This window comes from Saccopteryx bilineata, chromosome 4, assembly GCF_036850765.1.
Source record: "Saccopteryx bilineata isolate mSacBil1 chromosome 4, mSacBil1_pri_phased_curated, whole genome shotgun sequence".
In the NCBI taxonomy this organism is placed as follows: Eukaryota; Metazoa; Chordata; class Mammalia; order Chiroptera; family Emballonuridae; genus Saccopteryx; species Saccopteryx bilineata.
In genome coordinates, this window is record NC_089493.1 from 279,746,177 (window position 1) to 279,760,135 (window position 13,959).

The window sequence follows — 13,959 nt, forward strand, 5'->3', positions numbered from 1 at the left end:
TGGTTCACATCAGCATCTTCTTGCTCAGTGTCCAATGAGAGGCGCCTCTGTCCAGTCACTGCCTCCGGCTCCCTCACCACCACCTGTGCCTGACTGTGAGGTGGCCTTTCTGGGACACGTATCCTCGCGCATCACACGTTTCTCAAGACACGGCGTTCCCTTCCTTCAGATGGTCCCCCTCTCGACACTGCCACATCCCCCCGGCCCTCTGCTCTCCCACCCTGCACTCCACTCACGTGTGGCCTTTCCCTGCCTCTGCCGTGCCCTCTGCCTGGTGAGCTTCCGCCCACCCCTGGACTCCTGGCTGATGGTACTTCAGAAATAAGTTCCTTCTGCTTCAAGAGGTATCTATTTGGTGGCTACTCAGTGCCAGACAGCATGGACACACAGAGAAAGTGACCCATCACTGCCCTCCTTCTACCAAGGGAGCACAAGACAACCACGTCTTCCTGGCCAGGCCCCGTGAGTGTCCCCAGGGGCGTGCCCAGGGCCCTCGGCACTGTGGCCTGCTGTTTCTTTGGCTGGGCACCACAGGACGCGTCATCTGGTCTCTAGGAGGCCACGCTGCACTCGAAATACACCTCGAGCCTTGGACTCACGTTTGCTGGGGCAAGCTGGACCATGGGACCGGAGACTGGCCGAGGAAAAGCAGCTTCCTTCTCCAGATGCCCTTGCTCCAGGGCCCAGCTCTCTGAAGGACGGCAGGGACGGGACACTCCCTCAGTCACTCTGCTTTGGAACAGTCTTTCTCTCGGCTTTGCTGAGCAGGTCTAGCTGCACTCATGTGAGATGAAGGTGCACTCCAGGCAATGCCCCGAAAGCTCCATGGGGTGGGGGTTCAGGAAAGGAAGTCCCTGGAATGGGTCCTGAGGGATGGCCCAGGTGAAGATGGCTCAACACTCCTGGCCTGTCTCCCACCAGGCTGGGGATGGTCATGACAATGAGGACGATAATGACAGCTGACATGTACTACGGGCCAGGCGCTGGATCAGGCACTTCCCAGTAGTATATTAAGTAATTTAATTCTCACAACAACCTTGCTTTAGAGTTGAGGAAACTGAGGCCCACAGAGTTTTAGGGACTTGTCCAAGTTCACACAGACAACTGACCTGGTGCTCAACCCCTGATGGATATGACTACAGAGCCCCTTCTGTCACCACTGTGCTGGGACAAAAGAAAGGAAGAACAAAGAAATAAAACCCAAAGTTTGAGGGATAAGAACTAAAATTAATTATGTTCTAATTTGTATTTGCTGGAAACGTCTGCGAGTCGGAGAAGGGATTAAGTGTGTTCTAAGAGACACTGGGCCAGTTGTGGAAAAGCCTCCTGACCAAGCCAACCCAAGGCAGCTGGGGAGACACTGCTCAATGCTCCCAAGGGGTCAGAACACCCCTGCTCAGGACCAGGTGCACTGGCAGCCTTTCCTGCAAAGGAAAGTGGGTGCTTTAGGAGGGCGAGCTCAGCCCCCGAGGGACTGTAGCTGTTACCAGAAGCCTCCCAGGTCTCTTTGCAGCCTCAGTCACACTTTTTTTTTACAGAGGCAGAGATAGGGACAGACAGGAACGGAGAGAGATGAGAAGCATCAATCATTAGTTTTTCGTTGCACGTTGCAACTTCTTAGTTGTTCATTGATTGCTTTCTCATATGTGCCTTGACCACAGGCCTTCAGCAGACCGAGTAACCCCTTGCTGGAGCCAGCGACCTTGGGTCCTAGCTGGTGAGCTTTTTGCTCAAGCCAGATGAGCCCGCGCTCAAGCTGGTGACCTCGGGGTCTCGAACCTGGGTCCTTCCGCATCCCAGTCCGATGCTCTATCCACTGCGCCACCACCTGGTCAGGCAATGCTCCTTGTTTTACAGATGAAGGAAACAGCAGGCCAAAGCCACCCAGCTGGTGAGCAGCAGAGCCAGCCTGAGGGCCCGGGGTCCGAGTGCACAGCTTATCCTGTCCTCTATCTCTTCTTGCTGCTGCACCGGGGCCCCTCCCTACGATGTACCTGCACCGCATGGCAGCATGCAGAGGTGGGCAGGGGGCCTCGAGTCCCAGGGGTGCACGAGCTGCCCGGTCACACAGCTCTGCCAGCCCCAAGTGGCCGGGCCAGAATCCCAGCCTTTAAGGCTGTGTTCTTGCCTCCTGGCCCTGCTCTCTCAGGCCCTGGAGTAAGCACCCCCAGAGAGTGGGCCTTTTTCATCAAGTGGCTGCCACTGAAAAAGGCCAGTAAGCTTTTACTGAAAGCCACACACAACTTCCCTTTTACCCTTTGGAATAAGTGATATCTTTCTCTACCCTGGTTATCAATCCCCTGTTTCTTTTAATAGAAGCAGTCTATCATACTAGTTGGGGTGGATATAACAGGAAGGAAAACTGCTTACCTCAGGCCTTTACTGAGAAGGGGAGTTGGAGGCTTAAGAAGCAAAATCCAGAGGCACCTCTCAGACACAGGACTGAGGAGAGTCCATGGTGGTGGGGCAGGGCGGGCAGGAGGGGGAGGGGAGTTACTGGAAGAATGTAGCCACCACATGGGCACTGCGGAGGCTCCACGGCACTATTTCTGATGCCCACCGACCTCCCACCATGCTCCCTGAGGACATCTGTCATATAAGATTTCCAGTTCGGGTCCCCCATGGTCCCTTTTCTGAACAGCCCCTAAGAATCACCTGATGAGGCCTTAAGTCTCACGAGGCAGGTCCCCTGTGGCTCTTCTGAAGAACCACGTGAAGGACATACCATTTCACATGATGGAGATTTGGCAGAGAATCAACTAACTAAGCAAACATATTTCTGGTACTATTTTAAAATAAACAATTGCCAAGCAGAGGGTTGGGGCTGTCTAATATCCTGAGTGTGAAGGACGGTGGAAGTTTGAGGGAACACAGCTGTGTGTCCTTTAAACACGCCTGGAGGCAGGGGTTCTCACTGCAGGAAGTCTTATGGTGAGCAGAGACTGGGATGGGATATACAGGCAGGACACAGGCTTCACTGGTCTGGATGGTGCCTTGGGGCGCCGAACCCAAGCAGCCAGCCGGGCCTGATGCTTCCTAGCGAGCTGCTCCGTGGCTCCACCAGCACTGTTCCCTGACCCGGCCCCCCACCCCAGCCACCCGGGGTCTGGGAAGTTGAATTCCTGCAGTCCCCTTCCACTACTTAACCAGGCCGGGTTGAAAACAGTAGATGGATGTGCTTGTGCCCATCACGCTGGCACCAATTAAAAAGGCTGACAGTGGTCAGTGTGGGTGAGGGGTGAGGAAACGGAAACTCCCCTACACTGGCAGGAGGCCCGATGGATCTAGCTCAGTATTTTTCAGCTGCTAGTCTGTGGACCGGTCTGCCAGAAATTTCTTCCTGCTCTGTGAAAGAGTTAACCACCTTGATGTTATATGAAGATTAGAGAGCAATGACCTTAGTGAATTCTTTTATGCTCAGGGTCATTTCTTCCTTAGCGGTCCCCGAAATAATTCTCCCATTTTCACCGGGCCCCAAGTATAAAAAGGTTGGAAACCATTGGCTAGCCACCTTAGTGAAGGGCAATTTTGAAAACAGCTGTCCTACATATCAGACACTAATTGTAACCCAGCAATTTCATGGCCAGGCCTCCCTCCCCCGGAGCTCCTCATGAGCCCCGCTCTCCTGGGTTCTTTGGAAGAGTGAACAACAGGAAGCTGTCCAGTGCCCCTCGACAGGGGTGGCCGCACGAGGAGGGCACTTGGGGCACTTTCATTTAATGCAATGATGTACAGATAAGCTCCACCCATGAGTCTGACATAGGAAAGGCCCACTTTTAATTACAAAGGCAAAGTTGTGGACCAAAACAGACACGGTCCCGTTTGTGTAAAAACAGGAATAGTTGTGTAGTCAATAAGTATTTATCAGATACCTAAATGTGGGCCCTGTACCTGGGGGGGCATGGTGAATAATAAGAACCCCTGTCAATGAGCGTGAACTTCAGCGTGCGCACATACAGAGGACAGGGTCTGGAAGGAGACACGTCCTAGCTATGTACCTTGGGGCTGATCACGTGCCCTCTGGGAGCCTCAGTCCTCAACAATGTAAAAGGAAGGCATTCAGAAGTGTAGGAAGGCCCTGGCTGGTTGGCTCAGCGGTAGAGTGTCGGCCTAGCGTGCAGAGGACCCGGGTTCGATTCCCGGCCAGGGCACACAGGAGAAGCGCCCATTTGCTTCTCCACCCCTCCGCCGCACTTTCCTCTCTGTCTCTCTCTTCCCCTCCCGCAGCCAAGGCTCCATTGGAGCAAAGATGGCCCGGGCGCTGGGGATGGCTCTGTGGCCTCTGCCTCAGGCGCTAGAGTGGCTCTGGTCGCAACATGGCGACGCCCAGGATGGGCAGAGCATCGCCCCCTGGTGGGCAGAGCGTCGCCCCTGGTGGGCGTGCCGGGTGGATCCTGGTCGGGCGCATGCGGGAGTCTGTCTGACTGTCTCTCCCTGTTTCCAGCTTCAGAAAAATGAAAAAAAAAAAACAAAAACAAAAACAAAAGAAGTGTAGGAAGATTCCTTTCACCTGATACATAAACACCCCATGGAGTACTGTGCAGAGCAGGGCCCATGTATGTTACTGACACTGAGGGGTGAGGGAGTCTCGGTGTAGGGGCCCCTCGGGGGTGGAGAGCACCCAGGTGATGGAAAGATCTAATAGGCCAGTGGTCCCCAAGCCAGGGCCGCAGACCGATATCGGTCCATGGGCCATTTGGTACCAGTCTGCAGAGAAAGAATAACACGAAATGTTGTCAGAATAACAAATTTAAATACAGCCTGAATAATGAGGACATGCTCGTTCCTCCTTTAACTTAGCCCAATAAATATCGTTAAGTTCGACAATTATATTTAAAAATACCACAGTTTGTACGCCGGTCGCATAATTTTATTTTGTGCAGTTATCCATCCCACCCTAAAAGCCAGTCCGTAAAAATATTTTGACATTAAACCGGTCCGTGGCCCAAAAAAGGCTGGGGACCACTGTAATAGGCTCTGAGGCAACAAGAGCCCTAAAGGCACTGGACTGCAGGGATTCAAAAGGCCCATAGCCCTGGCCAGTTGGCTCAGTGGTCGAGTGTAGGCCTGGTGTGTGGAAGTCCCAGGTTCGATTCCCAGCCAGGGCACACAGGAGAAGTGCCCATCTGCTTCTCCACCCTTCCTCCTCTTCTTTCTCTCTCTCTTCCCCTCCCGCAGCCAAGGCTCCACTGGAGCAAAACGTCCCGGGAGCTGAGGACGGCTCCATGGCCTCCACCTCAGGTGTTAGAATGGCTCTGGCCTCAACGGAGCAACTCCCCAGATAGACAGAGCATTGCCCCTGGTGGGCATGCCGGGTGGATCCCAGTCGGGCGCATGCAGGGGTCTGTTTGACTCTCCCTACTTCTTACTTCGGAAATATACAACCCCCCCCCAAAATAAAACAAGGTATGTGGGCTGCTCACGGTGTATTCGATGTGACAGTGGCTCCCTCCCAAGGCACTGAGCACATGGGGGAGCTCTGGCCAGCATCTTGGACCTTTCCTGCCTCTAACTTGCCAGGCCTCCCCTCCCACATACCTCACATGGGAGCAGTACCCTTACCTAGCTGTGATTTGGGCAAATCCCCTCCCCTACTCTTGCCCCCCACCACTAGCAGTGAGGTAAGAGGATTATGACACATAATTGGTTTGTATAGGTTCCCTGCCTCCTTAGAAGAAGTGTTGATGAGATAGATCTTTCTTCCCCAAGAGAACCTGATAGTATGATTCAAACCCAACTTTCTAACCCAATGCTCAACAGGCAAAATCTGTCCATATTTAGCATCTATAGGTAGGTGGCCATAAAAAAAAATCACAAGAAGTAGTTTAGGTTAATTTTGTAAATTAAAAATGACAATGCCGAATGGTAAATGTGGTTTTACACACTACCTCACAGCCCACCACTGTAGGATGAAAACCACAGCCCAACCCGTAGAGAGGGAGTGCTTCCTCTTGGGACCTGGGACTAGCTGGGGCTCTGAGGGCAGGTAGGGGCCCAGAGGTGACTAACAAGGACACCTTTGCGCAGACCACAGGGACATGAGATGGTTTTAGATGGCACATGTGTAAACGGTTACTTCTATTTTAGTCATTCTATATTTATCATCATATGCACTGAGAAAATATATTCTTAGCTCATGGGTCCTAAGACTCATAGGTATGGGTATGGGTTAGCTTAACCCGCCCCACCTGCCCCTAGTAGAAGAGCCTGTGAGTAGAGTAAAAAACATATCAAGTAAACAATAGTACAGTTGGTTCTCTGACATGGCTAACAGCTCCCAGGGGAGTACTGGTACGCAGGTGCGGCTTCCCCTGCTGGGCGGAGGCAGAAGGAATGGAAGGGCAGAGCCAGGGTAGCACTGACTTAAAAAATGACACCAAGCTCCAGGCCTGACCTGTGGTGGCGCAGTGGATAAAGCGTCAACGTGGAAACACTGAGGTTGCCGGTTCAAAACCCTGGCTTGCCTGGTCAAGGCACATATGGGAGTTGATGCTTCCTGCTCCTCTCCCTTCTCCCTCTATTTCTCTCTCTCTCTCTCTCTCCCCCCCCCACTAAAATGAATTAAAAAAAAATAAAAAAATGACACCAAACTCCAGAAAGGCAACAACTGGGGCCATGTCCAGGCACTCAGGTAGATTTGCCTGTCCCTTTTGGGTGGTGGCGTCAAGTGACTTGGCTTCGGCTACCATCTGAACTCCTGCTCTCATCTGAAATGACACATCTTGGCTTACAGAGAAAAGAGTTACCTGAGTTACTACTCCAGGTACTTTGTACAGCAAAGCACTGAGAAACAACATGGGCCGTCTCACTGAACCTTCATAACAAGCCCCAGAAGTGGGGACCGGTTATGATCTCCGTTTTACAGATGAGGTTTAGTAACCTGTCCAAGGCACAGAGACAGCAGAGGGGACCTGAGCCAGTGGAGCTGGCCCAGTCTGTGTTAACCATTACAGCCCTAACCCCCACCTGTCAGGCCATGATGTGAGCCTAGAGACTCCCACCTGGGCCTTATTCTTGGCTTTGGTGCTTGTGTGCACACCCTAGAAATAAAAAATCTTCATCAAAAGCAAGCACAATGACAACAATGGCAATAACAGCAACAATGCACTTTCAGCAGCGGCTCTGTGCTCTACACACACCATCTCATTTCACCCTCACGCCAGCCCACTGAACAGCCACTACTGACTGACTGTTCTCCCTCCTTCACCAACAAGGAGACGGGACCTGAGAGGTGGGGTCACTGCTTATGGCACACAGCCACTGAGCAGCAGAATGGGGACTGGGACCAGGCCAGCCAGCCCCCAGAGCTCACGCTCACACCCACCACACTCTCCAGCCTCCTCGGCCATGCAGGCTGGAGCCCTGCTGCCTGTGTTGCCAGCCCTCTCAGGCCCAACCAGCTCTGAAACACGGCAGGCCAGCCAGCCAAGAGGGCTAAGCTGCACTCCTGCTCTCCTGGTTTCCCTCTTTTCTGGTGGTGGTTTGGGACACTGGGGTAACACCAGGGCAATTCTGGAGCTGCTTCTGGTGTCTGACGGTCAGCCAGAAGCAGTGACGATTTAGGGACATAACCATTTGCAAAGCAACCCTCCACCCTGAACTGGGCCTGCCCCATCTCGCCTACTGTCTTAAAGTCAGTCAAGGCCTTACTTCACTGAGTTCTTAGTCTTGGCCTTTCCTCATGCTTAGTTCCTCAGGTTTCTTCCTAGCTGGGTGTGGGGAGGGCCTGGGTGCACCTGATCACCCAGATTCTAGTTCCTGAACCAAGAGCTTCCAGGGGACAGGAAGAGGGCGCGTGCTCACCAGCATGACCAAGACACACAGCCATGCCCTCCCCCATTTTCCCATCCACGGTTTGTTTTGGTGAGGCCACGGGGCCTGTGAGAAAAAGCATGTCCCTCCTGGCAGAAGCATTTAAGAGCAGGGGCATGACCTTCCAGATCTTTCAGTGTGCCCTGCCCTTCAGGCCGAGGAGGTCGGTGTGGCCCTGGCAGTGCAGCTACGGGTGGTGGTGCCCGTCAGCCTAGCCAGTCTCTGCTGACCTAGGAGGGATGAGCCGAGTGAATAAGAAAGAAGCCGTGCTGGATTAAGCTGCAGAGGTTACTCTGTTCTTGCAGACAGCCTGGCCTGACCTGAAGAATACATCACGTGACACTCTGGACAACAGTCCCACAGACAGTGAGATGAAGGCACTTAAGACTAACGTGAGGTTGTTCTTGGGTCTGGCCACCCATGATCACAGCAGGGCGATCACGCCTGCGAGTGCCCGTAACACAAAGGCGCTGTTAACTCATTCTAAATGTTTTCTCACCAAAGCCTCCTCACAGCCTTACAGTATGCTGTTGGGCCTCATTATCCTCATTTTCCAGATGGAGAAACAGAGACTTGTAAACACGAAGGGAGTAACTGAGGCCTCGCAGCAAGGGACAGAGCTGGGACAGGGTCCAAGTCCGTCTGTGCCCACTGCCTGCTGCCTCCAGCATCGCCACCCCCAGGGACTCAATCTGAGGCAACTTTTCTCTTTCCATGAAAATCGTCGGGCCGTTTGTTTTTTTATAAGCGACAGATGTGGCCTCTGACCATCCAATTAAGGCCTGCAGTGTGAAAATGGGTTTGTCACATTTCGCTCTGACAGCCAGGCTGAAAGCCCCTTCCCATGATGCTGATGGGGTCAAGGACGTAGCCCCGTCCGTGAGCCATTTCAGAGCGTGGCCTTGGCTGACAATAGGTGTTGGAGAGGTCTCTTACCAGCCCTCAGACCAAGGCAGAGTCTGGGGCAGAGGGGCTCTGGAGCGGGCTCCTGCCCCAGCCCGTGACAAAGGCACCTGCTGGCTCTCCGGGGAAGACCTGCTGATTTACACGCAGGGCCAGGCTGGGAGTTTCTCCGGCCAACGCACAGCCATCTGGCTGCAGGCCCTTTCTGCCTGCAGAACTGATGGCACGGTGTTAATGTTCCTCGAGGTAGTCACTGTCCGGGCCTGGGCTGGGGCTTCCTAATAGGAGCAGCATCTCGGGGGAGCGACACAAGGGCAGGCTTTTCAAGGAACTGGAAGGAGCCCCTGTAGAGGCAGGGCGATTTACTACATATTTTGACGTGCTGACTGACCTTTTGAGTTTCAGATTGCCTCCCCCTCCCCGGCGATGACTCACACAGCTGGGCCAGTCAGAGGACTAGCACTGGGCCCTCAGATCCAGTCGTGATCTCATTCAGACTTCCCAGGAAGAAGAGAGACCAACTGTGAGTGAGGAGAGGGTTAGTTTTTTTTTTTAAACAGTGAGGTTTACAGGTATGCCCGTGGGCCCTGGAATTACTCCTGATTTTTGAAAACAAAACCAATGTCCTCATTATGAGCTTGGTTCCTAAGCCACTTTTTGCTTCCAGTCATTCAAACTCGGCAAATCTTCAGTTAGTACCCACTACGAGTTCAGCCCTGGGATTCAACCGCAAGCAACAGTTGGGGCTTCTGCCCCCAAGCAGCTTGGTGCCCATGTGAATCAAATAACAGCACAAAAGTAGGAAACGGCGACTGGTGGCCATGCTGTGAAAAGAGAGACCTGGTAGTCAGGAAACATTTTGCTGAGAAGTCGGCCATCTGGAGAGAGCTGAAGGACGTCAGGGTGTTAGCCAAGGAAAGAGGACCACGGACGGTGGCAGGAGAGAGTGTCCCGGCAGAAGGACTGGCCTGTGCGAGGGCCAGAACAGAGGGGAGCGTGCAAGGCAGGTCAGGGAACTACGGGGGTGGTGGGACTAGGTCCTAGAGCGGGCAATGTGCCTGGAGAGTGGGCTGAGGGCCAGACTGCACAGGCCTGATGGCCCCACTGGGACTGGGCCCTGAACCTGCTATCTGAGCTGAACAGAGGAACCAGCCAGAAGAGCCGACTTGGGATGAGACACCCCCCCCCCCCCGCTCCTGCCTCCTTGACCAGGTAAACAAGCCCGCCGCTGCTTCCATCCCTGCCAGCTAAACCCATGAAATGGCAGATCAGAGCCACCTCTTCTCCCTCAGTCCAACAAACGCTGCGACAGGTTCCCTTTCGATGCCTGCTGGGCCCTCCCAGCTGACACAGCAGCATCACAAGCAGGAGGCAGGGGGAGGAGAAAGCCCCCTTGGTCAGCAGAGAGAGCTGGGGCTCAGGGCAGTGTGTTTATCCTGGGCTCCTCGCCCCACCTTCGACCAAAGCCAGTGTTGGGGAAACTGGGATGTTATTACACGTGCTGAGGAGGAATAAGGCTTCAGGGTCGAAACGGCGGGGCCATGCTAGGATGGAGTGGGATGTGGTGGGGCTGGTGGATGCGAGTGTGGGCGGCTTCTATATGTACATCTTCAGACAGTGCCTGGCGATGATGAGGTGCCAACGAGGGGCAAGTTCTTCTATCCCCACCTACCTGCTCAGGAGCTTTGGGTCTGCAGGACTTTCAGACCCAAAGGAGACCCAGGGTCACTATTTTGCAGGGGTTGGAGCCAAAAGGGTAAACTCAATGTCAGCTGGAGAAGCTGCAACCTTGGACCTGGATGGGAAAATCCCACTGTTGATGTGCAGCTGGTTCTCCACCTCCCACAATTCTTAGAGCTAAATATAATCTCACAGCCACCCACAGCCAAACAATAAATCCAGGATACAGATTCACCAAATACGGAAGTTTTAAAAATGTATATCCAAGGTGGGAGGGACCTGCTGCTCTGGACCCAGCTGTGAATGAACCTCTTTCTTTCCTGGAGGAGCAGGTTGAAGAGAGAAACCAAGAGGTGGGAGACCCCCATCTTTATTCCCAGTGCTCCACGGGGCCCAGCACACAGTGCGGCCACTGCAAATGGCTGCTCAGCAAACTGGAGCCCCTGCGGCTGTCCTGCCACACCACTTGTCCCCACGTCACCGGTGTACTCATCAGGACATGATCCTTGTCAACTCTCACTTTTAACCCCTAAGTTCTCACCCAAATGAGTTCCTGTCTTTGGTGTCCCTCTGTATCACTTAGGGGGATGGAACTGTCACTTGTTTTCAAGGGAAACACTTTCTTCATAGCAGGAAGGGAAGTGGGAGACTGGCCCTGGGTCTTGGGGAAATGTGGCCCAGACAGGGACGCGGCACCACTCATGAGCCCACGGTCCCTGGCCCGAAGGGGTAATCATAAAGGAGTGAATTTGGGTTTCCATAAAGCAAGTTATTATACTTTCCTGTTACACACACACCACACACACACACACACACACACACACTAAGGTTACTGTGGGTTTGTTTTTTTAACAAGAGGCATGAACATCCAGGAAGGCATCTGTAGAACTTTGCAGAACCTTAATTCTCATACATATACTTAAGGCTTGAATCAGAATGTTTTCCCATCATAGTCAACAATGTTCTCATTTCTTTAAAAAACAAAACAAAACACAAAACCGACGACATTTATTTCATTTTTAAATCCAAGCACTTTAGTCAAGGACTAACATTCTGCAACAGACCATTTAATGACTAGAACTCTCTAATCCTTTCCTGGAGAAAGGGCCCCCTCAAAACCAAACTGAGGCTTTTGATTAAAATTCCTCCTGATTAGAATCGGCTGGGAGAACCCCCCTCTTCTCAATACCAGTGTCCTAGACTAATGGTGTCTGGGAAGAGAGAAGGGCCGCCGTGGTGAGGACCCAAGGGAGGGGTGCTGTGTGTGGGAGTGGTCAGACGGCCATGGAGGGTGACATTTAAGCCTTTTAGGGCAAAAAGGAGAGTTTTGGGGAGAAGTGAGCCTCAGATGCCTAGCAGTGCACCAACCACAGGAAGAGCCTACAGCAGGAACGGGAACCGAGGGAAAGGATGGAGAAGACTGGCAACAAAGGCAGGAAGTGGCTGGGTGTCCAGAACTGTGGGAAGTAACCTGGGGAATGTCTGTGGGCAGACACCAGGGGCACCCTGGGGATGGCAGGAGGAAGGGATAAGGCACAGAGAGAAATCTTAAACTGTCCTGAAGTGGAGCCCTGCTGGGCCGGCCTCGGCCCTGCACAGAGCTGGAGGGTCAGAAGGATCTGCCAAGGATGTAGATGGGGATGGGCCTGGTCACATAACCCATGATCATCTGAGGGGTCACTGTCCCTAGCCTGTGCATCTGCCATTGGTTCTTGAGGACACAACTGCAGAAAGTCATGCTGAGCCTCTGCTCGCCTCTCTATGCCCACCTCTTGCAGATTCCACACTCCGCCTGTGACAGGCAGAACAGTGGCCCTCCAATACACCATGCTCTAACCCTGGAACCTGTGAAAATGTTACTTTACAAAAGGGATTTCACAGGTGTGATTAAATTACAAACCTTGAGATGGGGTGATGATTTTGAATTATCTGGGTAGGCTCAATCTAATGAGAAGGGGTCCCTAAAAGTGAAAGAGGGAAGCAGAAGAGGTCAGAGTGCTGTGATATGAGAATGGTTCAATCCACCACTGCTGGCTGTCAGGGTGGGAGAGGGAACACGAGACAAAGAACGCAGGCCTCCTCTAGAAGCTGGGAAAGCCTGCACAGATCTAGCCTAGGGAGTCTTCCTTGGAGCTTCCAGCAAGAATAGCAGGCCTGCCAACATCTTGATTTTAGCCCCTTTGAGACCCATGCCAGACTTCTGATCTCTTGAACAATTATAAGGTGATAAGTGTGTATTGTTTTAAGTCACTAAGTTTTTTGTTTATTTTTTTTTGTGGGGGGAGGGACAGACAGACAGGAAGGGAGATGAGAAACATCAACTCATAGTTGTGGCACCTTAGTTATTCATTGATTGCTTTCTCATATGTGCCTTGACTGGGGGGCTCCAGCTGAGCCAGTAACCCCTTGCTCATGTCTATGATCCTATGCTCAAGCTAGCGACCCTGTGCTCAAGCTGGCTTGAGCCCACACTTAATGCTGGATGAGCCCACAGTAAAGCTGGTGACCCTGGGTTCCGAACCTGGGCCCTTGGCATCCCAGGCCAATGTTCTTTCCATTGCGCCACCGCCTGGTCAGGCTACCTCACTAAGTTTTGACCAGGGTTACCACACACAACTTTGACTCTTCACTTAGGACACCCCTCTGCCTGGAACATTCTTGCCCAGCTGGTCTGCCTGCTGAGCCACTACTTAGAACAACACTTGGCTTAACAGCTGGGGCCCTCAGTAGCAACTCCTATCCCTGCTTAAACTTAGTTATGATGGTCATGGTCATGGTCACGGTCACGAGCAAAGGCCCAACTATTCTCTGTTCTCCTTGCTGCCCCCCTACCAGTCTGTCAAAGCACCTATATCCATGCGCTGATGTAACTCCTGCCAGGATGTCAGCAGCTGCCTGGAGGGACAGGCTGTGTTATGCTGTGTATTTCTCGCTCCTATCACAGTGTCAACACTCAGTAAATAATAGATGGACAGCTGGACATGTCAGCGGGTAACTGAATGGACAGAGGTGTCCTAGCCCAGAGTCAAGTGGACAAATTCTGCGTCTGAAGCTTGCATTTGTGTCCTGGCTCCTGCACTTCCTGGCAGTGTGACCTTGGGCAGGCTATTTTATCTCTGGGCTCTGGCTTCGTCATCTGTACAGTGGGGATAATAGCAGAACCTGCTTGGTTGTGAGGGTTAAATGAGTTAACCTGAGTAAAACGCTTACAACGCAGCCTGGCGCGCAGATCAAAAGATGGCATCTACTAGCACAACCGAGTGACCAGCAGCGGCCAGGGCCCCGGAGGGAAGCAGCTGGAGCCCGGGCCAGGGCAGTGGCCGCCAGGCTGCATCACTCTAGCCTGGAACCCGACTAGACACTACCTGGGACTCAGAGGTCCACCTCCAGCTTCTTCCACTAGAAGCTGGTTCTGGGGCTCGCCGGGGTGTAGGCAGCAGAGGCAGGGGGGAGCCCAGCATGGAACAAAAAATAGCTGAAGATCTTCATCAATTTTGCTGCTGTGGAGACTGCGACCCAGCACTGGGAGAGAGGCAAGTTTTATGAGCAACCAGTTAAAGGCTA

General features: G+C 52.9%; 1 protein-coding gene across 9 annotated transcripts in view; it reads right to left on the reverse strand.

Annotated features, from left to right (window-relative positions):
- CLEC16A (C-type lectin domain containing 16A) overlaps positions 1-13,959 on the reverse strand; it is a 222,844-nt gene that overhangs the window by 80,208 nt on the left and 128,677 nt on the right. The gene's annotated exons all lie outside the window — the stretch shown is intronic.